This window comes from Scyliorhinus torazame, chromosome 4 (genome assembly GCF_047496885.1).
Source record: "Scyliorhinus torazame isolate Kashiwa2021f chromosome 4, sScyTor2.1, whole genome shotgun sequence".
In the NCBI taxonomy this organism is placed as follows: Eukaryota; Metazoa; Chordata; class Chondrichthyes; order Carcharhiniformes; family Scyliorhinidae; genus Scyliorhinus; species Scyliorhinus torazame.
Window position 1 is genome coordinate 64,562,209 of NC_092710.1, and position 26,903 is coordinate 64,589,111.

The 26,903-nt window shown below is 45.2% G+C and overlaps 9 non-coding genes across 9 annotated transcripts; all 9 read left to right on the forward strand.

The window, feature by feature from the left end:
• The first annotated feature begins 2,317 nt into the window (after positions 1–2,317).
• On the forward strand, positions 2,318–2,389 carry trnad-guc (transfer RNA aspartic acid (anticodon GUC)). Its single transcript has one exon. It is a non-coding gene; the product is annotated as a tRNA-Asp (tRNA).
• Positions 2,390–4,737: 2,348 nt separating this feature from the next.
• Positions 4,738–4,809, forward strand: trnad-guc (transfer RNA aspartic acid (anticodon GUC)). The gene has a single exon. It is a non-coding gene; the product is annotated as a tRNA-Asp (tRNA).
• Positions 4,810–9,586: 4,777 nt separating this feature from the next.
• Positions 9,587–9,658, forward strand: trnad-guc (transfer RNA aspartic acid (anticodon GUC)). The gene has a single exon. It is a non-coding gene; the product is annotated as a tRNA-Asp (tRNA).
• Positions 9,659–12,006: 2,348 nt separating this feature from the next.
• On the forward strand, positions 12,007–12,078 carry trnad-guc (transfer RNA aspartic acid (anticodon GUC)). The gene has a single exon. It is a non-coding gene; the product is annotated as a tRNA-Asp (tRNA).
• Positions 12,079–14,435: 2,357 nt separating this feature from the next.
• Positions 14,436–14,507, forward strand: trnad-guc (transfer RNA aspartic acid (anticodon GUC)). Its single transcript has one exon. It is a non-coding gene; the product is annotated as a tRNA-Asp (tRNA).
• Positions 14,508–16,855: 2,348 nt separating this feature from the next.
• On the forward strand, positions 16,856–16,927 carry trnad-guc (transfer RNA aspartic acid (anticodon GUC)). Its single transcript has one exon. It is a non-coding gene; the product is annotated as a tRNA-Asp (tRNA).
• Positions 16,928–19,283: 2,356 nt separating this feature from the next.
• Positions 19,284–19,356, forward strand: trnad-guc (transfer RNA aspartic acid (anticodon GUC)). The gene has a single exon. It is a non-coding gene; the product is annotated as a tRNA-Asp (tRNA).
• A 2,357-nt stretch (positions 19,357–21,713) lies between these two features.
• On the forward strand, positions 21,714–21,785 carry trnad-guc (transfer RNA aspartic acid (anticodon GUC)). The gene has a single exon. It is a non-coding gene; the product is annotated as a tRNA-Asp (tRNA).
• A 2,358-nt stretch (positions 21,786–24,143) lies between these two features.
• On the forward strand, positions 24,144–24,215 carry trnad-guc (transfer RNA aspartic acid (anticodon GUC)). The gene has a single exon. It is a non-coding gene; the product is annotated as a tRNA-Asp (tRNA).
• The last annotated feature ends 2,688 nt before the right edge of the window (positions 24,216–26,903 follow it).

A 26,903-nucleotide genomic window follows, 5' to 3' on the forward strand; every position in this document is an offset into this window, starting at 1 on the left:
TTTTTCAGGATTGAGTGCTGAGGGATCGCAAAAGCAAGACTGTGCAGCATGATTATATTCATGGAGTTATTGAAACATTATGTACCGCTTCTGATCACAATGAATTGTGGAATGTTCCGCATTGATATAATATTCCAGAGATACAGATACAGGAATAATCCTAATATTCAGCAATGACTGACACTGTATCCATTACGCCTCAATATCCCTGACTAAACTGTATGATATTAGACATGATGTGGAGGTTCCGGCGTTGGACTGGGGTGAGCACAGAAAGAAGTCATACAACTTCTTAACACCAGACTTAATTACCTGCAAATGCTCGCATTCAAAGTATCGTCTTGCATCTTTGACTTTGTCTATATATGTGTTTCTGGAACACACCTCTTCATTCACCTGAGGAAGGAGCAGCGCTCCGAAAGCGAGTGTTTGAAACAAACCTGTTGGACTTTATTCTGGTGTTGTGAGACTTCTTACTGTGATATTAGACGGACTGACAGAATGTTATCAGTTGAATACATTGTATTTCCACATTCTAAACATTGTCCAACTCCGGCCATGCCTCAGCTCACCTGCAGTTGAAAGACTCATCCATGCCTTTGTTCATTCTGGACTTGATCATTCCAGTGTTCCTCTGGCCGGCCTCCCATCTTCCACCCTAAATATAGCTGTGCTCATCCAGACTCCTGCGGCCTGGAACTTCACCTGAACCAAGTCCAGTTCACCAATCAGCCCCGTGTTTGCTGATCGACACTGGCTCCTGTCCCGAAAATGCATGTTTTAAAATCCCCATCCTTACGTCCAAATCCTTCCATGACGTCGTCCTTCCCTTTCTCTGAAACCTTCTCCAGCCCAACAAATCTTCCAGATTTCTGCTCTTTTGACATTCTGTATAACCCGATTTTAATCTGTAGTCTAACGTTCTGGACTCCTTTCCTAAGCCTCCCACTTATCTCGCTCGCTCTCCTCTTTAAGATGATCCTTAAAATCTACCCCTTTGGCCAAGCTTTTGGCAGCTGACCTAATAGCTCCTTCTGTGGCTCAGCGTCAACTTTATTTCATTGCCCACAATAGAAGCGTCACGGTGGCGCAGTGGTTAGCACCACTGCCTCACAGCGCGAGAGGCCGCGTTTCATTCCGGCTTGAGGTGCCTGTGTACAGTGTGCACTTTCTCACCGTGTCTGCGGGGCATTCCTCCCACAGTCCAAAGATGTGCAGGTCCGGGGAGGTTGCGTGGAGTGAGCCCAGGTAGCATGTTCTTTCAGAGGGTGGGTGCAGACTCAGTGGGCCGAATGGCCTACTTCTGCGCTTTATGATAATGTTCTTGTAAAATACCTTATGTCTTGTTGCTCCTTTGTCAAAAGCTTGAGACATATGCCTAACTTCACCCTAGCTTTTGTCAGTGATGTGGTATAATGGTGAGCAGAGCTGCCTTCCAGGCAGTTGACGTGTATTTAATTGAATGTTTATTTTGGTAATGCAGGTGTTTCCGCGTTTCATCGTCACCCTGGCTCTGACCTGAGGACAAGAAGTTAGGTGTTTCCATTTTGTTCAACTTAGTAGTTTCGCCTGATACAGTGACGGTGACCTGTCGCTTGACACATTTGCATTTAGGTGCAGGGCCCATACACAGCGTGAACAGAATTCTCCTTCCATGACAGATAGCATCAAACTGGTTAGCTGTTTAATAAAATGTCTTGACCGAAATTGAACCCAGTCCGCAGCGGGAAAGCACCGAATCCTCACCAAGAGACCAGCAGGGAGTGGTTTCGAATACTCATTGAAATTTGGATATTCAGTTGAACTGAGAGATGTCAACTGAACAAAACTTGGATTTTGTCTGATAGATTCAAATTCAATTCCTGTTAACAGGCCCACTTCACACACGTGCGGCTGGTGTCCACATAGAAAACTGACTCAATACTGGGAAACATGTCGAAAAATAAATGAAGAAGTCCAGCGCTGAGGTGGTCAAACACGAGGTATTAAACATTGCTGCGGGTTAAGGACTCAAACAATTCTCTCGAATGTTGAAAAATCGTTGTTTACTTCAGATCTAAACATAATCATCTGAAAATGAAGGAGTGGTCCACTCCATTCAGGAATTAACCACAAACGGAGATTGGAGGGGCTGCGGGTTTCCTTCAGATATCTCGGAGTGAGACTGGGCGGATTACAGGAAACCTCCTCTCAGTGAACTGACTGTGTTCCAATTCTCATCTGGGATGTACGACGGTCATTAACAGAATTCAACAGATTTGGTTCAGTGGCCGAGATTGGATTGTTGGATGATCAGTATTGGCTGTTGACCAGCTGTTCCTCGTTAGTATAGTGGTTAGTATCCCCGCCTGTCACGCGGGAGACCGGGGTTGAATTCCCCGACGGGGAGAAGTTTCCTTTAATTAACAGGTTTGAACTCGGTTTTTCAGGATTGAGTGCTGAGGGATCGCAAAAGCAAGACTGTGCAGCATGATTATATTCATGGAGTTATTGAAACATTATGTACCGCTTCTGATCACAATGAATTGTGGAATGTTCCGCATTGATATAATATTCCAGAGATACAGATACAGGAATAATCCTAATATTCAGCAATGACTGACACTGTATCCATTACGCCTCAATATCCCTGACTAAACTGTATGATATTAGACATGATGTGGAGGTTCCGGCGTTGGACTGGGGTGAGCACAGAAAGAAGTCATACAACTTCTTAACACCAGACTTAATTACCTGCAAATGCTCGCATTCAAAGTATCGTCTTGCATCTTTGACTTTGTCTATATATGTGTTTCTGGAACACACCTCTTCATTCACCTGAGGAAGGAGCAGCGCTCCGAAAGCGAGTGTTTGAAACAAACCTGTTGGACTTTATTCTGGTGTTGTGAGACTTCTTACTGTGATATTAGACGGACTGACAGAATGTTATCAGTTGAATACATTGTATTTCCACATTCTAAACATTGTCCAACTCCGGCCATGCCTCAGCTCACCTGCAGTTGAAAGACTCATCCATGCCTTTGTTCATTCTGGACTTGATCATTCCAGTGTTCCTCTGGCCGGCCTCCCATCTTCCACCCTAAATATAGCTGTGCTCATCCAGACTCCTGCGGCCTGGAACTTCACCTGAACCAAGTCCAGTTCACCAATCAGCCCCGTGTTTGCTGATCGACACTGGCTCCTGTCCCGAAAATGCATGTTTTAAAATCCCCATCCTTACGTCCAAATCCTTCCATGACGTCGTCCTTCCCTTTCTCTGAAACCTTCTCCAGCCCAACAAATCTTCCAGATTTCTGCTCTTTTGACATTCTGTATAACCCGATTTTAATCTGTAGTCTAACGTTCTGGACTCCTTTCCTAAGCCTCCCACTTATCTCGCTCGCTCTCCTCTTTAAGATGATCCTTAAAATCTACCTCTTTGGCCAAGCTTTTGGCAGCTGACCTAATAGCTCCTTCTGTGGCTCAGCGTCAACTTTATTTCATTGCCCACAATAGAAGCGTCACGGTGGCGCAGTGGTTAGCACCACTGCCTCACAGCGCGAGAGGCCGCGTTTCATTCCGGCTTGAGGTGCCTGTGTACAGTGTGCACTTTCTCACCGTGTCTGCGGGGCATTCCTCCCACAGTCCAAAGATGTGCAGGTCCGGGGAGGTTGCGTGGAGTGAGCCCAGGTAGCATGTTCTTTCAGAGGGTGGGTGCAGACTCAGTGGGCCGAATGGCCTACTTCTGCGCTTTATGATAATGTTCTTGTAAAATACCTTATGTCTTGTTGCTCCTTTGTCAAAAGCTTGAGACATATGCCTAACTTCCACTAGCTTTTGTCAGTGATGTGGTATAATGGTGAGCAGAGCTGCCTTCCAGGCAGTTGACGTGTATTTAATTGAATGTTTATTTTGGTAATGCAGGTGTTTCCGCGTTTCATCGTCACCCTGGCTCTGACCTGAGGACAAGAAGTTAGGTGTTTCCATTTTGTTCAACTTAGTAGTTTCGCCTGATACAGTGACGGTGACCTGTCGCTTGACACATTTGCATTTAGGTGCAGGGCCCATACACAGCGTGAACAGAATTCTCCTTCCATGACAGATAGCATCAAACTGGTTAGCTGTTTAATAAAATGTCTTGACCGAAATTGAACCCAGTCCGCAGCGGGAAAGCACCGAATCCTCACCAAGAGACCAGCAGGGAGTGGTTTCGAATACTCATTGAAATTTGGATATTCAGTTGAACTGAGAGATGTCAACTGAACAAAACTTGGATTTTGTCTGATAGATTCAAATTCAATTCCTGTTAACAGGTCCACTTCACACACGTGCGGCTGGTGTCCACATAGAAAACTGACTCAATACTGGGAAACATGTCGAAAAATAAATGAAGAAGTCCAGCGCTGAGGTGGTCAAACACGAGGTATTAAACATTGCTGCGGGTTAAGGACTCAAACAATTCTCTCGAATGTTGAAAAATCGTTGTTTACTTCAGATCTAAACATAATCATCTGAAAATGAAGGAGTGGTCCACTCCATTCAGGAATTAACCACAAACGGAGATTGGAGGGGCTGCGGGTTTCCTTCAGATATCTCGGAGTGAGACTGGGCGGATTACAGGAAACCTCCTCTCAGTGAACTGACTGTGTTCCAATTCTCATCTGGGATGTACGACGGTCATTAACAGAATTCAACAGATTTGGTTCAGTGGCCGAGATTGGATTGTTGGATGATCAGTATTGGCTGTTGACCAGCTGTTCCTCGTTAGTATAGTGGTTAGTATCCCCGCCTGTCACGCGGGAGACCGGGGTTCAATTCCCCGACGGGGAGAAGTTTCCTTTAATTAACAGGTTTGAACTCGGTTTTTCCGGATTGAGTGCTGAGGGATCGCAAAAGCAAGACTGTGCAGCATGATTATATTCATGGAGTTATTGAAACATTATGTACCGCTTCTGATCACAATGAATTGTGGAATGTTCCGCATTGATATAATATTCCAGAGATACAGATACAGGAATAATCCTAATATTCAGCAATGACTGACACTGTATCCATTACGCCTCAATATCCCTGACTAAACTGTATGATATTAGACATGATGTGGAGGTTCCGGCGTTGGACTGGGGTGAGCACAGAAAGAAGTCATACAACTTCTTAACACCAGACTTAATTACCTGCAAATGCTCGCATTCAAAGTATCGTCTTGCATCTTTGACTTTGTCTATATATGTGTTTCTGGAACACACCTCTTCATTCACCTGAGGAAGGAGCAGCGCTCCGAAAGCGAGTGTTTGAAACAAACCTGTTGGACTTTATTCTGGTGTTGTGAGACTTCTTACTGTGATATTAGACGGACTGACAGAATGTTATCAGTTGAATACATTGTATTTCCACATTCTAAACATTGTCCAACTCCGGCCATGCCTCAGCTCACCTGCAGTTGAAAGACTCATCCATGCCTTTGTTCATTCTGGACTTGATCATTCCAGTGTTCCTCTGGCCGGCCTCCCATCTTCCACCCTAAATATAGCTGTGCTCATCCAGACTCCTGCGGCCTGGAACTTCACCTGAACCAAGTCCAGTTCACCAATCAGCCCCGTGTTTGCTGATCGACACTGGCTCCTGTCCCGAAAATGCATGTTTTAAAATCCCCATCCTTACGTCCAAATCCTTCCATGACGTCGTCCTTCCCTTTCTCTGAAACCTTCTCCAGCCCAACAAATCTTCCAGATTTCTGCTCTTTTGACATTCTGTATAACCCGATTTTAATCTGTAGTCTAACGTTCTGGACTCCTTTCCTAAGCCTCCCACTTATCTCGCTCGCTCTCCTCTTTAAGATGATCCTTAAAATCTACCCCTTTGGCCAAGCTTTTGGCAGCTGACCTAATAGCTCCTTCTGTGGCTCAGCGTCAACTTTATTTCATTGCCCACAATAGAAGCGTCACGGTGGCGCAGTGGTTAGCACCACTGCCTCACAGCGCGAGAGGCCGCGTTTCATTCCGGCTTGAGGTGCCTGTGTACAGTGTGCACTTTCTCACCGTGTCTGCGGGGCATTCCTCCCACAGTCCAAAGATGTGCAGGTCCGGGGAGGTTGCGTGGAGTGAGCCCAGGTAGCATGTTCTTTCAGAGGGTGGGTGCAGACTCAGTGGGCCGAATGGCCTACTTCTGCGCTTTATGATAATGTTCTTGTAAAATACCTTATGTCTTGTTGCTCCTTTGTCAAAAGCTTGAGACATATGCCTAACTTCACCCTAGCTTTTGTCAGTGATGTGGTATAATGGTGAGCAGAGCTGCCTTCCAGGCAGTTGACGTGTATTTAATTGAATGTTTATTTTGGTAATGCAGGTGTTTCCGCGTTTCATCGTCACCCTGGCTCTGACCTGAGGACAAGAAATTAGGTGTTTCCATTTTGTTCAACTTAGTAGTTTCGCCTGATACAGTGACGGTGACCTGTCGCTTGACACATTTGCATTTAGGTGCAGGGCCCATACACAGCGTGAACAGAATTCTCCTTCCATGACAGATAGCATCAAACTGGTTAGCTGTTTAATAAAATGTCTTGACCGAAATTGAACCCAGTCCGCAGCGGGAAAGCACCGAATCCTCACCAAGAGACCAGCAGGGAGTGGTTTCGAATACTCATTGAAATTTGGATATTCAGTTGAACTGAGAGATGTCAACTGAACAAAACTTGGATTTTGTCTGATAGATTCAAATTCAATTCCTGTTAACAGGTCCACTTCACACACGTGCGGCTGGTGTCCACATAGAAAACTGACTCAATACTGGGAAACATGTCGAAAAATAAATGAAGAAGTCCAGCGCTGAGGTGGTCAAACACGAGGTATTAAACATTGCTGCGGGTTAAGGACTCAAACAATTCTCTCGAATGTTGAAAAATCGTTGTTTACTTCAGATCTAAACATAATCATCTGAAAATGAAGGAGTGGTCCACTCCATTCAGGAATTAACCGCAAACGGAGATTGGAGGGGCTGCGGGTTTCCTTCAGATATCTCGGAGTGAGACTGGGCGGATTACAGGAAACCTCCTCTCAGTGAACTGACTGTGTTCCAATTCTCATCTGGGATGTACGACGGTCATTAACAGAATTCAACAGATTTGGTTCAGTGGCCGAGATTGGATTGTTGGATGATCAGTATTGGCTGTTGACCAGCTGTTCCTCGTTAGTATAGTGGTTAGTATCCCCGCCTGTCACGCGGGAGACCGGGTTCAATTCCCCGACGGGGAGAAGTTTCCTTTAATTAACAGGCTTTCCAATTTGAACTCGGTTTTTCCGGATTGAGTGCTGAGGGATCGCAAAAGCAAGACTGTGCAGCATGATTATATTCATGGAGTTATTGAAACATTATGTACCGCTTCTGATCACAATGAATTGTGGAATGTTCCGCATTGATATAATATTCCAGAGATACAGATACAGGAATAATCCTAATATTCAGCAATGACTGACACTGTATCCATTACGCCTCAATATCCCTGACTAAACTGTATGATATTAGACATGATGTGGAGGTTCCGGCGTTGGACTGGGGTGAGCACAGAAAGAAGTCATACAACTTCTTAACACCAGACTTAATTACCTGCAAATGCTCGCATTCAAAGTATCGTCTTGCATCTTTGACTTTGTCTATATATGTGTTTCTGGAACACACCTCTTCATTCACCTGAGGAAGGAGCAGCGCTCCGAAAGCGAGTGTTTGAAACAAACCTGTTGGACTTTATTCTGGTGTTGTGAGACTTCTTACTGTGATATTAGACGGACTGACAGAATGTTATCAGTTGAATACATTGTATTTCCACATTCTAAACATTGTCCAACTCCGGCCATGCCTCAGCTCACCTGCAGTTGAAAGACTCATCCATGCCTTTGTTCATTCTGGACTTGATCATTCCAGTGTTCCTCTGGCCGGCCTCCCATCTTCCACCCTAAATATAGCTGTGCTCATCCAGACTCCTGCGGCCTGGAACTTCACCTGAACCAAGTCCAGTTCACCAATCAGCCCCGTGTTTGCTGATCGACACTGGCTCCTGTCCCGAAAATGCATGTTTTAAAATCCCCATCCTTACGTCCAAATCCTTCCATGACGTCGTCCTTCCCTTTCTCTGAAACCTTCTCCAGCCCAACAAATCTTCCAGATTTCTGCTCTTTTGACATTCTGTATAACCCGATTTTAATCTGTAGTCTAACGTTCTGGACTCCTTTCCTAAGCCTCCCACTTATCTCGCTCGCTCTCCTCTTTAAGATGATCCTTAAAATCTACCCCTTTGGCCAAGCTTTTGGCAGCTGACCTAATAGCTCCTTCTGTGGCTCAGCGTCAACTTTATTTCATTGCCCACAATAGAAGCGTCACGGTGGCGCAGTGGTTAGCACCACTGCCTCACAGCGCGAGAGGCCGCGTTTCATTCCGGCTTGAGGTGCCTGTGTACAGTGTGCACTTTCTCACCGTGTCTGCGGGGCATTCCTCCCACAGTCCAAAGATGTGCAGGTCCGGGGAGGTTGCGTGGAGTGAGCCCAGGTAGCATGTTCTTTCAGAGGGTGGGTGCAGACTCAGTGGGCCGAATGGCCTACTTCTGCGCTTTATGATAATGTTCTTGTAAAATACCTTATGTCTTGTTGCTCCTTTGTCAAAAGCTTGAGACATATGCCTAACTTCACCCTAGCTTTTGTCAGTGATGTGGTATAATGGTGAGCAGAGCTGCCTTCCAGGCAGTTGACGTGTATTTAATTGAATGTTTATTTTGGTAATGCAGGTGATTCCGCGTTTCATCGTCACCCTGGCTCTGACCTGAGGACAAGAAGTTAGGTGTTTCCATTTTGTTCAACTTAGTAGTTTCGCCTGATACAGTGACGGTGACCTGTCGCTTGACACATTTGCATTTAGGTGCAGGGCCCATACACAGCGTGAACAGAATTCTCCTTCCATGACAGATAGCATCAAACTGGTTAGCTGTTTAATAAAATGTCTTGACCGAAATTGAACCCAGTCCGCAGCGGGAAAGCACCGAATCCTCACCAAGAGACCAGCAGGGAGTGGTTTCGAATACTCATTGAAATTTGGATATTCAGTTGAACTGAGAGATGTCAACTGAACAAAACTTGGATTTTGTCTGATAGATTCAAATTCAATTCCTGTTAACAGGTCCACTTCACACACGTGCGGCTGGTGTCCACATAGAAAACTGACTCAATACTGGGAAACATGTCGAAAAATAAATGAAGACGTCCAGCGCTGAGGTGGTCAAACACGAGGTATTAAACATTGCTGCGGGTTAAGGACTCAAACAATTCTCTCGAATGTTGAAAAATCGTTGTTTACTTCAGATCTAAACATAATCATCTGAAAATGAAGGAGTGGTCCACTCCATTCAGGAATTAACCACAAACGGAGATTGGAGGGGCTGCGGGTTTCCTTCAGATATCTCGGAGTGAGACTGGGCGGATTACAGGAAACCTCCTCTCAGTGAACTGACTGTGTTCCAATTCTCATCTGGGATGTACGACGGTCATTAACAGAATTCAACAGATTTGGTTCAGTGGCCGAGATTGGATTGTTGGATGATCAGTATTGGCTGTTGACCAGCTGTTCCTCGTTAGTATAGTGGTTAGTATCCCCGCCTGTCACGCGGGAGACCGGGGTTCAATTCCCCGACGGGGAGAAGTTTCCTTTAATTAACAGGTTTAACTCGGTTTTTCAGGATTGAGTGCTGAGGGATCGCAAAAGCAAGACTGTGCAGCATGATTATATTCATGGAGTTATTGAAACATTATGTACCGCTTCTGATCACAATGAATTGTGGAATGTTCAGCATTGATATAATATTCCAGAGATACAGATACAGGAATAATCCTAATATTCAGCAATGACTGACACTGTATCCATTACGCCTCAATATCCCTGACTAAACTGTATGATATTAGACATGATGTGGAGGTTCCGGCGTTGGACTGGGGTGAGCACAGAAAGAAGTCATACAACTTCTTAACACCAGACTTAATTACCTGCAAATGCTCGCATTCAAAGTATCGTCTTGCATCTTTGACTTTGTCTATATATGTGTTTCTGGAACACACCTCTTCATTCACCTGAGGAAGGAGCAGCGCTCCGAAAGCGAGTGTTTGAAACAAACCTGTTGGACTTTATTCTGGTGTTGTGAGACTTCTTACTGTGATATTAGACGGACTGACAGAATGTTATCAGTTGAATACATTGTATTTCCACATTCTAAACATTGTCCAACTCCGGCCATGCCTCAGCTCACCTGCAGTTGAAAGACTCATCCATGCCTTTGTTCATTCTGGACTTGATCATTCCAGTGTTCCTCTGGCCGGCCTCCCATCTTCCACCCTAAATATAGCTGTGCTCATCCAGACTCCTGCGGCCTGGAACTTCACCTGAACCAAGTCCAGTTCACCAATCAGCCCCGTGTTTGCTGATCGACACTGGCTCCTGTCCCGAAAATGCATGTTTTAAAATCCCCATCCTTACGTCCAAATCCTTCCATGACGTCGTCCTTCCCTTTCTCTGAAACCTTCTCCAGCCCAACAAATCTTCCAGATTTCTGCTCTTTTGACATTCTGTATAACCCGATTTTAATCTGTAGTCTAACGTTCTGGACTCCTTTCCTAAGCCTCCCACTTATCTCGCTCGCTCTCCTCTTTAAGATGATCCTTAAAATCTACCTCTTTGGCCAAGCTTTTGGCAGCTGACCTAATAGCTCCTTCTGTGGCTCAGCGTTAACTTTATTTCATTGCCCACAATAGAAGCGTCACGGTGGCGCAGTGGTTAGCACCACTGCCTCACAGCGCGAGAGGCCGCGTTTCATTCCGGCTTGAGGTGCCTGTGTACAGTGTGCACTTTCTCACCGTGTCTGCGGGGCATTCCTCCCACAGTCCAAAGATGTGCAGGTCCGGGGAGGTTGCGTGGAGTGAGCCCAGGTAGCATGTTCTTTCAGAGGGTGGGTGCAGACTCAGTAGGCCGAATGGCCTACTTCTGCGCTTTATGATAATGTTCTTGTAAAATACCTTATGTCTTGTTGCTCCTTTGTCAAAAGCTTGAGACATATGCCTAACTTCACCCTAGCTTTTGTCAGTGATGTGGTATAATGGTGAGCAGAGCTGCCTTCCAGGCAGTTGACGTGTATTTGATTGAATGTTTCTTTTGGTAATGCAGGTGATTCCGCGTTTCATCGTCACCCTGGCTCTGACCTGAGGACAAGAAGTTAGGTGTTTCCATTTTGTTCAACTTAGTAGTTTCGCCTGAGACACTGACGGTGACCTGTCGCTTGACACATTTGCATTTAGGTGCAGGGCCCATACACAGCGTGAACAGAATTCTCCTTCCATGACAGATAGCATCAAACTGGTTAGCTGTTTAATAAAATGTCTTGACCGAAATTGAACCCAGTCCGCAGCGGGAAAGCACCGAATCCTCACCAAGAGACCAGCAGGGAGTGGTTTCGAATACTCATTGAAATTTGGATATTCAGTTGAACTGAGAGATGTCAACTGAACAAAACTTGGATTTTGTCTGATAGATTCAAATTCAATTCCTGTTAACAGGTCCACTTCACACACGTGCGGCTGGTGTCCACACAGAAAACTGACTCAATACTGGGAAACATGTCGAAAAATAAATGAAGAAGTCCAGCGCTGAGGTGGTCAAACACGAGGTATTAAACATTGCTGCAGGTTAAGGACTCAAACAATTCTCTCGAATGTTGAAAAATCGTTGTTTACTTCAGATCTAAACATAATCAACTGAAAATGAAGGAGTGGTCCACTCCATTCAGGAATTAACCACAAACGGAGATTGGAGGGGCTGCGGGTTTCCTTCAGATATCTCGGAGTGAGAATGGGCGGATTACAGGAAACCTCCTCTCAGTGAACTGACTGTGTTCCAATTCTCATCTGGGATGTACGACGGTCATTAACAGAATTCAACAGATTTGGTTCAGTGGCCGAGTTTGGATTGTTGGATGATCAGTATTGGCTGTTGACCAGTTGTTCCTCGTTAGTATAGTGGTTAGTATCCCCGCCTGTCACGCGGGAGACCGGGGTTCAATTCCCCGACGGGGAGAAGTTTCCTTTAATTAACAGGCTTTCCAATTTGAACTCGGTTTTTCAGGATTGAGTGCTGAGGGATCGCAAAAGCAAGACTGTGCAGCATGATTATATTCATGGAGTTATTGAAACATTATGTACCGCTTCTGATCACAATGAATTGTGGAATGTTCAGCATTGATATAATATTCCAGAGATACAGATACAGGAATAATCCTAATATTCAGCAATGACTGACACTGTATCCATTACGCCTCAATATCCCTGACTAAACTGTATGATATTAGACATGATGTGGAGGTTCCGGCGTTGGACTGGGGTGAGCACAGAAAGAAGTCATACAACTTCTTAACACCAGACTTAATTACCTGCAAATGCTCGCATTCAAAGTATCGTCTTGCATCTTTGACTTTGTCTATATATGTGTTTCTGGAACACACCTCTTCATTCACCTGAGGAAGGAGCAGCGCTCCGAAAGCGAGTGTTTGAAACAAACCTGTTGGACTTTATTCTGGTGTTGTGAGACTTCTTACTGTGATATTAGACGGACTGACAGAATGTTATCAGTTGAATACATTGTATTTCCACATTCTAAACATTGTCCAACTCCGGCCATGCCTCAGCTCACCTGCAGTTGAAAGACTCATCCATGCCTTTGTTCATTCTGGACTTGATCATTCCAGTGTTCCTCTGGCCGGCCTCCCATCTTCCACCCTAAATATAGCTGTGCTCATCCAGACTCCTGCGGCCTGGAACTTCACCTGAACCAAGTCCAGTTCACCAATCAGCCCCGTGTTTGCTGATCGACACTGGCTCCTGTCCCGAAAATGCATGTTTTAAAATCCCCATCCTTACGTCCAAATCCTTCCATGACGTCGTCCTTCCCTTTCTCTGAAACCTTCTCCAGCCCAACAAATCTTCCAGATTTCTGCTCTTTTGACATTCTGTATAACCCGATTTTAATCTGTAGTCTAACGTTCTGGACTCCTTTCCTAAGCCTCCCACTTATCTCGCTCGCTCTCCTCTTTAAGATGATCCTTAAAATCCAGCTCTTTGGCCAAGCTTTTGGCAGCTGACCTAATAGCTCCTTCTGTGGCTCAGCGTCAACTTTATTTCATTGCCCACAATAGAAGCGTCACGGTGGCGCAGTGGTTAGCACCACTGCCTCACAGCGCGAGAGGCCGCGTTTCATTCCGGCTTGAGGTGCCTGTGTACAGTGTGCACTTTCTCACCGTGTCTGCGGGGCATTCCTCCCACAGTCCAAAGATGTGCAGGTCCGGGGAGGTTGCGTGGAGTGAGCCCAGGTAGCATGTTCTTTCAGAGGGTGGGTGCAGACTCAGTGGGCCGAATGGCCTACTTCTGCGCTTTATGATAATGTTCTTGTAAAATACCTTATGTCTTGTTGCTCCTTTGTCAAAAGCTTGAGACATATGCCTAACTTCACCCTAGCTTTTGTCAGTGATGTGGTATAATGGTGAGCAGAGCTGCCTTCCAGGCAGTTGACGTGTATTTAATTGAATGTTTATTTTGGTAATGCAGGTGATTCCGCGTTTCATCGTCACCCTGGCTCTGACCTGAGGACAAGAAGTTAGGTGTTTCCATTTTGTTCAACTTAGTAGTTTCGCCTGATACAGTGACGGTGACCTGTCGCTTGACACATTTGCATTTAGGTGCAGGGCCCATACACAGCGTGAACAGAATTCTCCTTCCATGACAGATAGCATCAAACTGGTTAGCTGTTTAATAAAATGTCTTGACCGAAATTGAACCCAGTCCGCAGCGGGAAAGCACCGAATCCTCACCAAGAGACCAGCAGGGAGTGGTTTCGAATACTCATTGAAATTTGGATATTCAGTTGAACTGAGAGATGTCAACTGAACAAAACTTGGATTTTGTCTGATAGATTCAAATTCAATTCCTGTTAACAGGTCCACTTCACACACGTGCGGCTGGTGTCCACATAGAAAACTGACTCAATACTGGGAAACATGTCGAAAAATAAATGAAGACGTCCAGCGCTGAGGTGGTCAAACACGAGGTATTAAACATTGCTGCGGGTTAAGGACTCAAACAATTCTCTCGAATGTTGAAAAATCGTTGTTTACTTCAGATCTAAACATAATCATCTGAAAATGAAGGAGTGGTCCACTCCATTCAGGAATTAACCAAAAACGGAGATTGGAGGGGCTGCGGGTTTCCTTCAGATATCTCGGAGTGAGACTGGGCGGATTACAGGAAACCTCCTCTCAGTGAACTGACTGTGTTCCAATTCTCATCTGGGATGTACGACGGTCATTAACAGAATTCAACAGATTTGGTTCAGTGGCCGAGATTGGATTGTTGGATGATCAGTATTGGCTGTTGACCAGCTGTTCCTCGTTAGTATAGTGGTTAGTATCCCCGCCTGTCACGCGGGAGACCGGGGTTCAATTACCCGACGGGGAGAAGTTTCCTTTAATTAACAGGTTTAACTCGGTTTTTCAGGATTGAGTGCTGAGGGATCGCAAAAGCAAGACTGTGCAGCATGATTATATTCATGGAGTTATTGAAACATTATGTACCGCTTCTGATCACAATGAATTGTGGAATGTTCCGCATTGATATAATATTCCAGAGATACAGATACAGGAATAATCCTAATATTCAGCAATGACTGACACTGTATCCATTACGCCTCAATATCCCTGACTAAACTGTATGATATTAGACATGATGTGGAGGTTCCGGCGTTGGACTGGGGTGAGCACAGAAAGAAGTCATACAACTTCTTAACACCAGACTTAATTACCTGCAAATGCTCGCATTCAAAGTATCGTCTTGCATCTTTGACTTTGTCTATATATGTGTTTCTGGAACACACCTCTTCATTCACCTGAGGAAGGAGCAGCGCTCCGAAAGCGAGTGTTTGAAACAAACCTGTTGGACTTTATTCTGGTGTTGTGAGACTTCTTACTGTGATATTAGACGGACTGACAGAATGTTATCAGTTGAATACATTGTATTTCCACATTCTAAACATTGTCCAACTCCGGCCATGCCTCAGCTCACCTGCAGTTGAAAGACTCATCCATGCCTTTGTTCATTCTGGACTTGATCATTCCAGTGTTCCTCTGGCCGGCCTCCCATCTTCCACCCTAAATATAGCTGTGCTCATCCAGACTCCTGCGGCCTGGAACTTCACCTGAACCAAGTCCAGTTCACCAATCAGCCCCGTGTTTGCTGATCGACACTGGCTCCTGTCCCGAAAATGCATGTTTTAAAATCCCCATCCTTACGTCCAAATCCTTCCATGACGTCGTCCTTCCCTTTCTCTGAAACCTTCTCCAGCCCAACAAATCTTCCAGATTTCTGCTCTTTTGACATTCTGTATAACCCGATTTTAATCTGTAGTCTAACGTTCTGGACTCCTTTCCTAAGCCTCCCACTTATCTCGCTCGCTCTCCTCTTTAAGATGATCCTTAAAATCTACCTCTTTGGCCAAGCTTTTGGCAGCTGACCTAATAGCTCCTTCTGTGGCTCAGCGTTAACTTTATTTCATTGCCCACAATAGAAGCGTCACGGTGGCGCAGTGGTTAGCACCACTGCCTCACAGCGCGAGAGGCCGCGTTTCATTCCGGCTTGAGGTGCCTGTGTACAGTGTGCACTTTCTCACCGTGTCTGCGGGGCATTCCTCCCACAGTCCAAAGATGTGCAGGTCCGGGGAGGTTGCGTGGAGTGAGCCCAGGTAGCATGTTCTTTCAGAGGGTGGGTGCAGACTCAGTAGGCCGAATGGCCTACTTCTGCGCTTTATGATAATGTTCTTGTAAAATACCTTATGTCTTGTTGCTCCTTTGTCAAAAGCTTGAGACATATGCCTAACTTCACCCTAGCTTTTGTCAGTGATGTGGTATAATGGTGAGCAGAGCTGCCTTCCAGGCAGTTGACGTGTATTTGATTGAATGTTTCTTTTGGTAATGCAGGTGATTCCGCGTTTCATCGTCACCCTGGCTCTGACCTGAGGACAAGAAGTTAGGTGTTTCCATTTTGTTCAACTTAGTAGTTTCGCCTGAGACACTGACGGTGACCTGTCGCTTGACACATTTGCATTTAGGTGCAGGGCCCATACACAGCGTGAACAGAATTCTCCTTCCATGACAGATAGCATCAAACTGGTTAGCTGTTTAATAAAATGTCTTGACCGAAATTGAACCCAGTCCGCAGCGGGAAAGCACCGAATCCTCACCAAGAGACCAGCAGGGAGTGGTTTCGAATACTCATTGAAATTTGGATATTCAGTTGAACTGAGAGATGTCAACTGAACAAAACTTGGATTTTGTCTGATAGATTCAAATTCAATTCCTGTTAACAGGTCCACTTCACACACGTGCGGCTGGTGTCCACACAGAAAACTGACTCAATACTGGGAAACATGTCGAAAAATAAATGAAGAAGTCCAGCGCTGAGGTGGTCAAACACGAGGTATTAAACATTGCTGCAGGTTAAGGACTCAAACAATTCTCTCGAATGTTGAAAAATCGTTGTTTACTTCAGATCTAAACATAATCAACTGAAAATGAAGGAGTGGTCCACTCCATTCAGGAATTAACCACAAACGGAGATTGGAGGGGCTGCGGGTTTCCTTCAGATATCTCGGAGTGAGAATGGGCGGATTACAGGAAACCTCCTCTCAGTGAACTGACTGTGTTCCAATTCTCATCTGGGATGTACGACGGTCATTAACAGAATTCAACAGATTTGGTTCAGTGGCCAAGTTTGGATTGTTGGATGATCAGTATTGGCTGTTGACCAGTTGTTCCTCGTTAGTATAGTGGTTAGTATCCCCGCCTGTCACGCGGGAGACCGGGGTTCAATTCCCCGACGGGGAGAAGTTTCCTTTAATTAACAGGCTTTCCAATTTGAACTCGGTTTTTCAGGATTGAGTGCTGAGGGATCGCAAAAGCAAGACTGTGCAGCATGATTATATTCATGGAGTTATTGAAACATTATGTACCGCTTCTGATCACAATGAATTGTGGAATGTTCAGCATTGATATAATATTCCAGAGATACAGATACAGGAATAATCCTAATATTCAGCAATGACTGACACTGTATCCATTACGCCTCAATATCCCTGACTAAACTGTATGATATTAGACATGATGTGGAGGTTCCGGCGTTGGACTGGGGTGAGCACAGAAAGAAGTCATACAACTTCTTAACACCAGACTTAATTACCTGCAAATGCTCGCATTCAAAGTATCGTCTTGCATCTTTGACTTTGTCTATATATGTGTTTCTGGAACACACCTCTTCATTCACCTGAGGAAGGAGCAGCGCTCCGAAAGCGAGTGTTTGAAACAAACCTGTTGGACTTTATTCTGGTGTTGTGAGACTTCTTACTGTGATATTAGACGGACTGACAGAATGTTATCAGTTGAATACATTGTATTTCCACATTCTAAACATTGTCCAACTCCGGCCATGCCTCAGCTCACCTGCAGTTGAAAGACTCATCCATGCCTTTGTTCATTCTGGACTTGATCATTCCAGTGTTCCTCTGGCCGGCCTCCCATCTTCCACCCTAAATATAGCTGTGCTCATCCAGACTCTTGCGGCCTGGAACTTCACCTGAACCAAGTCCAGTTCACCAATCAGCCCCGTGTTTGCTGATCGACACTGGCTCCTGTCCCGAAAATGCATGTTTTAAAATCCCCATCCTTACGTCCAAATCCTTCCATGACGTCGTCCTTCCCTTTCTCTGAAACCTTCTCCAGCCCAACAAATCTTCCAGATTTCTGCTCTTTTGACATTCTGTATAACCCGATTTATAACTGTAGTCTAACGTTCTGGACTCCTTTCCTAAGCCTCCCACTTATCTCGCTCGCTCTCCTCTTTAAGATGATCCTTAAAATCCACCTCTTTGGCCAAGCTTTTGGCAGCTGACCTAATAGCTCCTTCTGTGGCTCAGCGTCAACTTTATTTCATTGCCCACAATAGAAGCGTCACGGTGGCGCAGTGGTTAGCACCACTGTCTCACAGCGCGAGAGGCCGCGTTTCATTCCGGCTTGAGGTGCCTGTGTACAGTGTGCACTTTCTCACCGTGTCTGCGGGGCATTCCTCCCACAGTCCAAAGATGTGCAGGTCCGGGGAGGTTGCGTGGAGTGAGCCCAGGTAGCATGTTCTTTCAGAGGGTGGGTGCAGACTCAGTAGGCCGAATGGCCTACTTCTGCGCTTTATGATAATGTTCTTGTAAAATACCTTATGTCTTGTTGCTCCTTTGTCAAAAGCTTGAGACATATGCCTAACTTCACCCTAGCTTTTGTCAGTGATGTGGTATAATGGTGAGCAGAGCTGCCTTCCAGGCAGTTGACGTGTATTTGATTGAATGTTTCTTTTGGTAATGCAGGTGATTCCGCGTTTCATCGTCACCCTGGCTCTGACCTGAGGACAAGAAGTTAGGTGTTTCCATTTTGTTCAACTTAGTAGTTTCGCCTGAGACACTGACGGTGACCTGTCGCTTGACACATTTGCATTTAGGTGCAGGGCCCATACACAGCGTGAACAGAATTCTCCTTCCATGACAGATAGCATCAAACTGGTTAGCTGTTTAATAAAATGTCTTGACCGAAATTGAACCCAGTCCGCAGCGGGAAAGCACCGAATCCTCACCAAGAGACCAGCAGGGAGTGGTTTCGAATACTCATTGAAATTTGGATATTCAGTTGAACTGAGAGATGTCAACTGAACAAAACTTGGATTTTGTCTGATAGATTCAAATTCAATTCCTGTTAACAGGTCCACTTCACACACGTGCGGCTGGTGTCCACATAGAAAACTGACTCAATACTGGGAAACATGTCGAAAAATAAATGAAGAAGTCCAGCGCTGAGGTGGTCAAACACGAGGTATTAAACATTGCTGCAGGTTAAGGACTCAAACAATTCTCTCGAATGTTGAAAAATCGTTGTTTACTTCAGATCTAAACATAATCAACTGAAAATGAAGGAGTGGTCCACTCCATTCAGGAATTAACCACAAACGGAGATTGGAGGGGCTGCGGGTTTCCTTCAGATATCTCGGAGTGAGACTGGGCGGATTACAGGAAACCTCCTCTCAGTGAACTGACTGTGTTCCAATTCTCATCTGGGATGTACGACGGTCATTAACAGAATTCAACAGATTTGGTTCAGTGGCCGAGATTGGATTGTTGGATGATCAGTATTGGCTGTTGACCAGTTGTCCCTCGTTAGTATAGTGGTTAGTATCCCCGCCTGTCACGCGGGAGACCGGGGTTCAATTCCCCGACGGGGAGAAGTTTCCTTTAATCAACAGGCTTTCCAATTTGAACTCGGTTTTTCAGGATTGAGTGCTGAGGGATCGCAAAAGCAAGACTGTGCAGCATGATTATATTCATGGAGTTATTGAAACATTATGTACCGCTTCTGATCACAATGAATTGTGGAATGTTCAGCATTGATATAATATTCCAGAGATACAGATACAGGAATAATCCTAATATTCAGCAATGACTGACACTGTATCCATTACGCCTCAATATCCCTGACTAAACTGTATGATATTATACATGATGTGGAGGTTCCGGCGTTGGACTGGGGTGAGCACAGAAAGAAGTCATACAACTTCTTAACACCAGACTTAATTACCTGCAAATGCTCGCATTCAAAGTATCGTCTTGCATCTTTGACTTTGTCTATATATGTGTTTCTGGAACACACCTCTTCATTCACCTGAGGAAGGAGCAGCGCTCCGAAAGCGAGTGTTTGAAACAAACCTGTTGGACTTTATTCTGGTGTTGTGAGACTTCTTACTGTGATATTAGACGGACTGACAGAATGTTATCAGTTGAATACATTGTATTTCCACATTCTAAACATTGTCCAACTCCGGCCATGCCTCAGCTCACCTGCAGTTGAAAGACTCATCCATGCCTTTGTTCATTCTGGACTTGATCATTCCAGTGTTCCTCTGGCCGGCCTCCCATCTTCCACCCTAAATATAGCTGTGCTCATCCATACTCTTGCGGCCTGGAACTTCACCTGAACCAAGTCCAGTTCACCAATCAGCCCCGTGTTTGCTGATCGACACTGGCTCCTGTCCCGAAAATGCATGTTTTAAAATCCCCATCCTTACGTCCAAATCCTTCCATGACGTCGTCCTTCCCTTTCTCTGAAACCTTCTCCAGCCCAACAAATCTTCCAGATTTCTGCTCTTTTGACATTCTGTATAACCCGATTTTAATCTGTAGTCTAACGTTCTGGACTCCTTTCCTAAGCCTCCCACTTATCTCGCTCGCTCTCCTCTTTAAGATGATCCTTAAAATCCACCTCTTTGGCCAAGCTTTTGGCTGCTGACCTAATAGCTCCTTCTGTGGCTCAGCGTCAACTTTATTTCATTGCCCACAATAGAAGCGTCACGGTGGCGCAGTGGTTAGCACCACTGTCTCACAGCGCGAGAGGCCGCGTTTCATTCCGGCTTGAGGTGCCTGTTTACAGTGTGCACTTTCTCACCGTGTCTGCGGGGCATTCCTCCCACAGTCCAAAGATGTGCAGGTCCGGGGAGGTTGCGTGGAGTGAGCCCAGGTAGCATGTTCTTTCAGAGGGTGGGTGCAGACTCAGTGGGCCGAATGGCCTACTTCTGCGCTTTATGATAATGTTCTTGTAAAATGCCTTATGTCTTGTTGCTCCTTTGTCAAAAGCTTGAGACATATGCCTAACTTCACCCTAGCTTTTGTCAGTGATGTGGTATAATGGTGAGCAGAGATGCCTTCCAGGCAGTTGACGTGTATTTAATTGAATGTTTCTTTTGGTAATGCAGGTGATTCCGCGTTTCATCGTCACCCTGGCTCTGACCTGAGGACAAGAAGTTAGGTGTTTCCATTTTGTTCAACTTAGTAGTTTCGCCTGATACAGTGACGGTGACCTGTCGCTTGACACATTTGCATTTAGGTGCAGGGCCCATACACAGCGTGAACAGAATTCTCCTTCCATGACAGATAGCATCAAACTGGTTAGCTGTTTAATAAAATGTCTTGACCGAAATTGAACCCAGTCCGCAGCGGGAAAGCACCGAATCCTCACCAAGAGACCAGCAGGGAGTGGTTTCGAATACTCATTGAAATTTGGATATTCAGTTGAACTGAGAGATGTCAACTGAACAAAACTTGGATTTTGTCTGATAGATTCAAATTCAATTCCTGTTAACAGGTCCACTTCACACACGTGCGGCTGGTGTCCACATAGAAAACTGACTCAATACTGGGAAACATGTCGAAAAATAAATGAAGAAGTCCAGCGCTGAGGTGGTCAAACACGAGGTATTAAACATTGCTGCGGGTTAAGGACTCAAACAATTCTCTCGAATGTTGAAAAATCGTTGTTTACTTCAGATCTAAACATAATCATCTGAAAATGAAGGAGTGGTCCACTCCATTCAGGAATTAACCACAAACGGAGATTGGAGGGGCTGCGGGTTTCCTTCAGATATCTCGGAGTGAGACTGGGCGGATTACAGGAAACCTCCTCTCAGTGAACTGACTGTGTTCCAATTCTCATCTGGGATGTATGACGGTCATTAACAGAATTCAACAGATTTGGTTCAGTGGCCGAGATTGGATTGTTGGATGATCAGTATTTGCTGTTGACCAGGTGTTACTCGTTAGTATAGTGGTTAGTATCCCCGCCTGTCACGCGGGAGACCGGGGTTCAATTCCCCGACGGGGAGAAGTTTCCTTTAATTAACAGGCTTTCCAATTTGAACTCGGTTTTTCAGGATTGAGTGCTGAGGGATCGCAAAAGCAAGACTGTGCAGCATGATTATATTCATGGAGTTATTGAAACATTATGTACCGCTTCTGATCACAATGAATTGTGGAATGTTCCGCATTGATATAATATTCCAGAGATACAGATACAGGAATAATCCTAATATTCAGCAATGACTGACACTGTATCCATTACGCCTCAATATCCCTGACTAAACTGTATGATATTAGACATGATGTGGAGGTTCCGGCGTTGGACTGGGGTGAGCACAGAAAGAAGTCATACAACTTCTTAACACCAGACTTAATTACCTGCAAATGCTCGCATTCAAAGTATCGTCTTGCATCTTTGACTTTGTCTATATATGTGTTTCTGGAACACACCTCTTCATTCACCTGAGGAAGGAGCAGCACTCCGAAAGCGAGTGTTTGAAACAAACCTGTTGGACTTTATTCTGGTGTTGTGAGACTTCTTACTGTGATATTAGACGGACTGACAGAATGTTATCAGTTGAATACATTGTATTTCCACATTCTAAACATTGTCCAACTCCGGCCATGCCTCAGCTCACCTGCAGTTGAAAGACTCATCCATGCCTTTGTTCATTCTGGACTTGATCATTCCAGTGTTCCTCTGGCCGGCCTCCCATCTTCCACCCTAAATATAGCTGTGCTCATCCAGACTCCTGCGGCCTGGAACTTCACCTGAACCAAGTCCAGTTCACCAATCAGCCCCGTGTTTGCTGATCGACACTGGCTCCTGTCCCGAAAATGCATGTTTTAAAATCGCCATCCTTACGTCCAAATCCTTCCATGACGTCGTCCTTCCCTTTCTCTGAAACCTTCTCCAGCCCAACAAATCTTCCAGATTTCTGCTCTTTTGACATTCTGTATAACCCGATTTATAACTGTAGTCTAACGTTCTGGACTCCTTTCCTAAGCCTCCCACTTATCTCGCTCGCTCTCCTCTTTAAGATGATCCTTAAAATCCACCTCTTTGGCCAAGCTTTTGGCAGCTGACCTAATAGCTCCTTCTGTGGCTCAGCGTCAACTTTATTTCATTGCCCACAATAGAAGCGTCACGGTGGCGCAGTGGTTAGCACCACTGTCTCACAGCGCGAGAGGCCACGTTTCATTCCGGCTTGAGGTGCCTGTGTACAGTGTGCACTTTCTCACCGTGTCTGCGGGGCATTCCTCCCACAGTCCAAAGATGTGCAGGTCCGGGGAGGTTGCGCGGAGTGAGCCCAGGTAGCATGTTCTTTCAGAGGGTGGGTGCAGACTCAGTGGGCCGAATGGCCTACTTCTGCGCTTTATGATAATGTTCTTGTAAAATACCTTATGTCTTGTTGCTCCTTTGTCAAAAGCTTGAGACATATGCCTAACTTCACACTAGCTTTTGTCAGTGATGTGGTATAATGGTGAGCAGAGCTGCCTTCCAGGCAGTTGACGTGTATTTGATTGAATGTTTATTTTGGTAATGCAGGTGATTCCGCGTTTCATCGTCACCCTGGCTCTGACCTGAGGACAAGAAGTTAGGTGTTTCCATTTTGTTCAACTTAATAGTTTCGCCTGATACAGTGACGGTGACCTGTCGCTTGACACATTTGCATTTAGGTGCAGGGCCCATACACAGCGTGAACAGAATTCTCCTTCCATGACAGATAGCATCAAACTGGTTAGCTGTTTAATAAAATGTCTTGACCGAAATTGAACCCAGTCCGCAGCGGGAAAGCACCGAATCCTCACCAAGAGACCAGCAGGGAGTGGTTTCGAATACTCATTGAAATTTGGATATTCAGTTGAACTGAGAGATGTCAACTGAACAAAACTTGGATTTTGTCTGATAGATTCAAATTCAATTCCTGTTAACAGGTCCACTTCACACACGTGCGGCTGGTGTCCACATAGAAAACTGACTCAATACTGGGAAACATGTACGAAAAATAAATGAAAAAGTCCAGCACTGAGGTGGTCAAACACGAGGTATTAAACATTGCTGCGGGTTAAGGACTCAAACAATTCTCTCGAATGTTGAAAAATCGTTGTTTACTTCAGATCTAAACATAATCATCGGAAAATGAAGGAGTGGTCCACTCCATTCAGGAATTAACCGCAAACGGAGATTGGAGGGGCTGCGGGTTTCCTTCAGATATCTCGGAGTGAGACTGGGCGGATTACAGGAAACCTCCTCTCAGTGAACTGACTGTGTTCCAATTCTCATCTGGGATGTACGACGGTCATTAACAGAATTCAACAGATTTGGTTCAGTGGCGGAAATTGGATTGTTGGATGATTAGTATTGGCTGTTGAGCAGCTGTTCCTCGTTAGTATAGTGGTTAGTATCCCCGCCTGTCACGCGGGAGACCGGGGTTCAATTCCCCGACGGGGAGAGGTTTCCTTTTATTAACAGGCTTTCCAATTTGAACTCGGTTTTTCAGGATTGAGTGCTGAGGGATCGCAAAAGCAAGACTGTGCAGCATGATTATATTTATGGAGTTATTGAAACATTATGTACCGCTTCTGATCACAATGAATTGTGGAATGTTCCGCATTGATATAATATTCCAGAGATACAGATACAGGAATAATCCTAATATTCAGCAATGACTGACACTGTATCCATTACGCCTCAATATCCCTGACTAAACTGTATGATATTAGACATGATGTGGAGGTTCCGGCGTTGGACTGGGGTGAGCACAGAAAGAAGTCATACAACTTCTTAACACCAGACTTAATTACCTGCAAATGCTCGCATTCAAAGTATCGTCTTGCATCTTTGACTTTGTCTATATATGTGTTTCTGGAACACACCTCTTCATTCACCTGAGGAAGGAGCAGCGCTCCGAAAGCGAGTGTTTGAAACAAACCTGTTGGACTTTAACCTGGTGTTGTGAGACTTCTTACTGTGATATTAGACGGACTGACAGAATGTTATCAGTTGAATACATTGTATTTCCACATTCTAAACATTGTCCAACTCCGGCCATGCCTCAGCTCACCTGCAGTTGAAAGACTCATCCATGCCTTTGTTCATTCTGGACTTGATCATTCCAGTGTTCCTCTGGCCGGCCTCCCACCTTCCACCCTAAATGTAGCTGTGCTCATCCAGACTCCTGCGGCCTGGAACTTCACCTGAACCAAGTCCAGTTCACCAATCAGCCCCGTGTTTGCTGATCGACACTGGCTCCTGTCCCGAAAATGCATGTTTTAAAATCCCCATCCTTACGTCCAAATCCTTCCATGACATCGTCCTTCCCTTTCTCTGAAACCCTCTCCAGCCCAACAAATCTTCCAGATTTCTGCTCTTTTGATATTCTGTACATTCCCGATTTTAATCTATGGTCTAACGTTCTGGACTCCTTTCCTAAACCTCTCCACTTATCTCGCTCGCTGTCCTCTTTAAGATGATCCTTAAAATCTACCTCTTTGACCAAGTTTTTGTCTGCTGACCTAATAGCTCCTTCTGTGGCTCAGCGTCAACTTTATTTCATTGCCCACAATAGAAGCGTCACGGTGGCGCAGTGGTTAGCACCACTGCCTCACAGCACGAGGGGCCGCGTTTCATTCCGGCTTGAGGTGCCTGTGTACAGTGTGCACTTTCTCACCGTGTCTGCGGGGCATTCCTCCCACAGTCCAAAGATGTGCAGGTCCGGGATGGTTGCGTGGAGTGAGCCCAGGTAGCATGTTCTTTCAGAGGGTGGGTGCAGACTCAGTGGGCCGAATGGCCTACTTCTGCGCTTTTTGATAATGTTCTTGTAAAATACCTTATGTCTTGTTGCTCCTTTGTCAAAAGCTTGAGACATATGCCTAACTTCACACTAGCTTTTGTCAGTGATGTGGTATAATGGTGAGCAGAGCTGCCTTCCAGGCAGTTGACGTGTATTTGATTGAATGTTTATTTTGGTAATGCAGGTGATTCCGCGTTTCATCGTCACCCTGGCTCTGACCTGAGGACAAGAAGTTAGGTGTTTCCATTTTGTTCAACTTAATAGTTTCGCCTGATACAGTGACGGTGACCTGTCGCTTGACACATTTGCATTTAGGTGCAGGGCCCATACACAGCGTGAACAGAATTCTCCTTCCATGACAGATAGCATCAAACTGGTTAGCTGTTTAATAAAATGTCTTGACCGAAATTGAACCCAGTCCGCAGCGGGAAAGCACCGAATCCTCACCAAGAGACCAGCAGGGAGTGGTTTCGAATACTCATTGAAATTTGGATATTCAGTTGAACTGAGAGATGTCAACTGAACAAAACTTGGATTTTGTCTGATAGATTCAAATTCAATTCCTGTTAACAGGTCCACTTCACACACGTGCGGCTGGTGTCCACATAGAAAACTGACTCAATACTGGGAAACATGTACGAAAAATAAATGAAAAAGTCCAGCACTGAGGTGGTCAAACACGAGGTATTAAACATTGCTGCGGGTTAAGGACTCAAACAATTCTCTCGAATGTTGAAAAATCGTTGTTTACTTCAGATCTAAACATAATCATCTGAAAATGAAGGAGTGGTCCACTCCATTCAGGAATTAACCGCAAACGGAGATTGGAGGGGCTGCGGGTTTCCTTCAGATATCTCGGAGTGAGACTGGGCGGATTACAGGAAACCTCCTCTCAGTTAACTGACTGTGTTCCAATTCTCATCTGGGATGTACGACGGTCATTAACAGAATTCAACAGATTTGGTTCAGTGGCGGAAATTGGATTGTTGGATGATCAGTATTGGCTGTTGAGCAGCTGTTCCTCGTTAGTATAGTGGTTAGTATCCTCGCCTGTCCCCCGGGAGACCGGGGTTCAATTCCCCGACGGGGAGAGGTTTGCTTTTATTAACAGGCTTTCCAATTTGAACTCGGTTTTTCAGGATTGAGTGCTCAGGGATCGCAAAAGCAAGACTGTGCAGCATGATTATATTTATGGAGTTATTGAAACATTATGTACCGCTTCTGATCACAATGAATTGTGGAATGTTCCGCATTGATATAATATTCCAGAGATACAGATACAGGAATAATCCTAATATTCAGCAATGACTGACACTGTATCCATTACGCCTCAATATCCCTGACTAA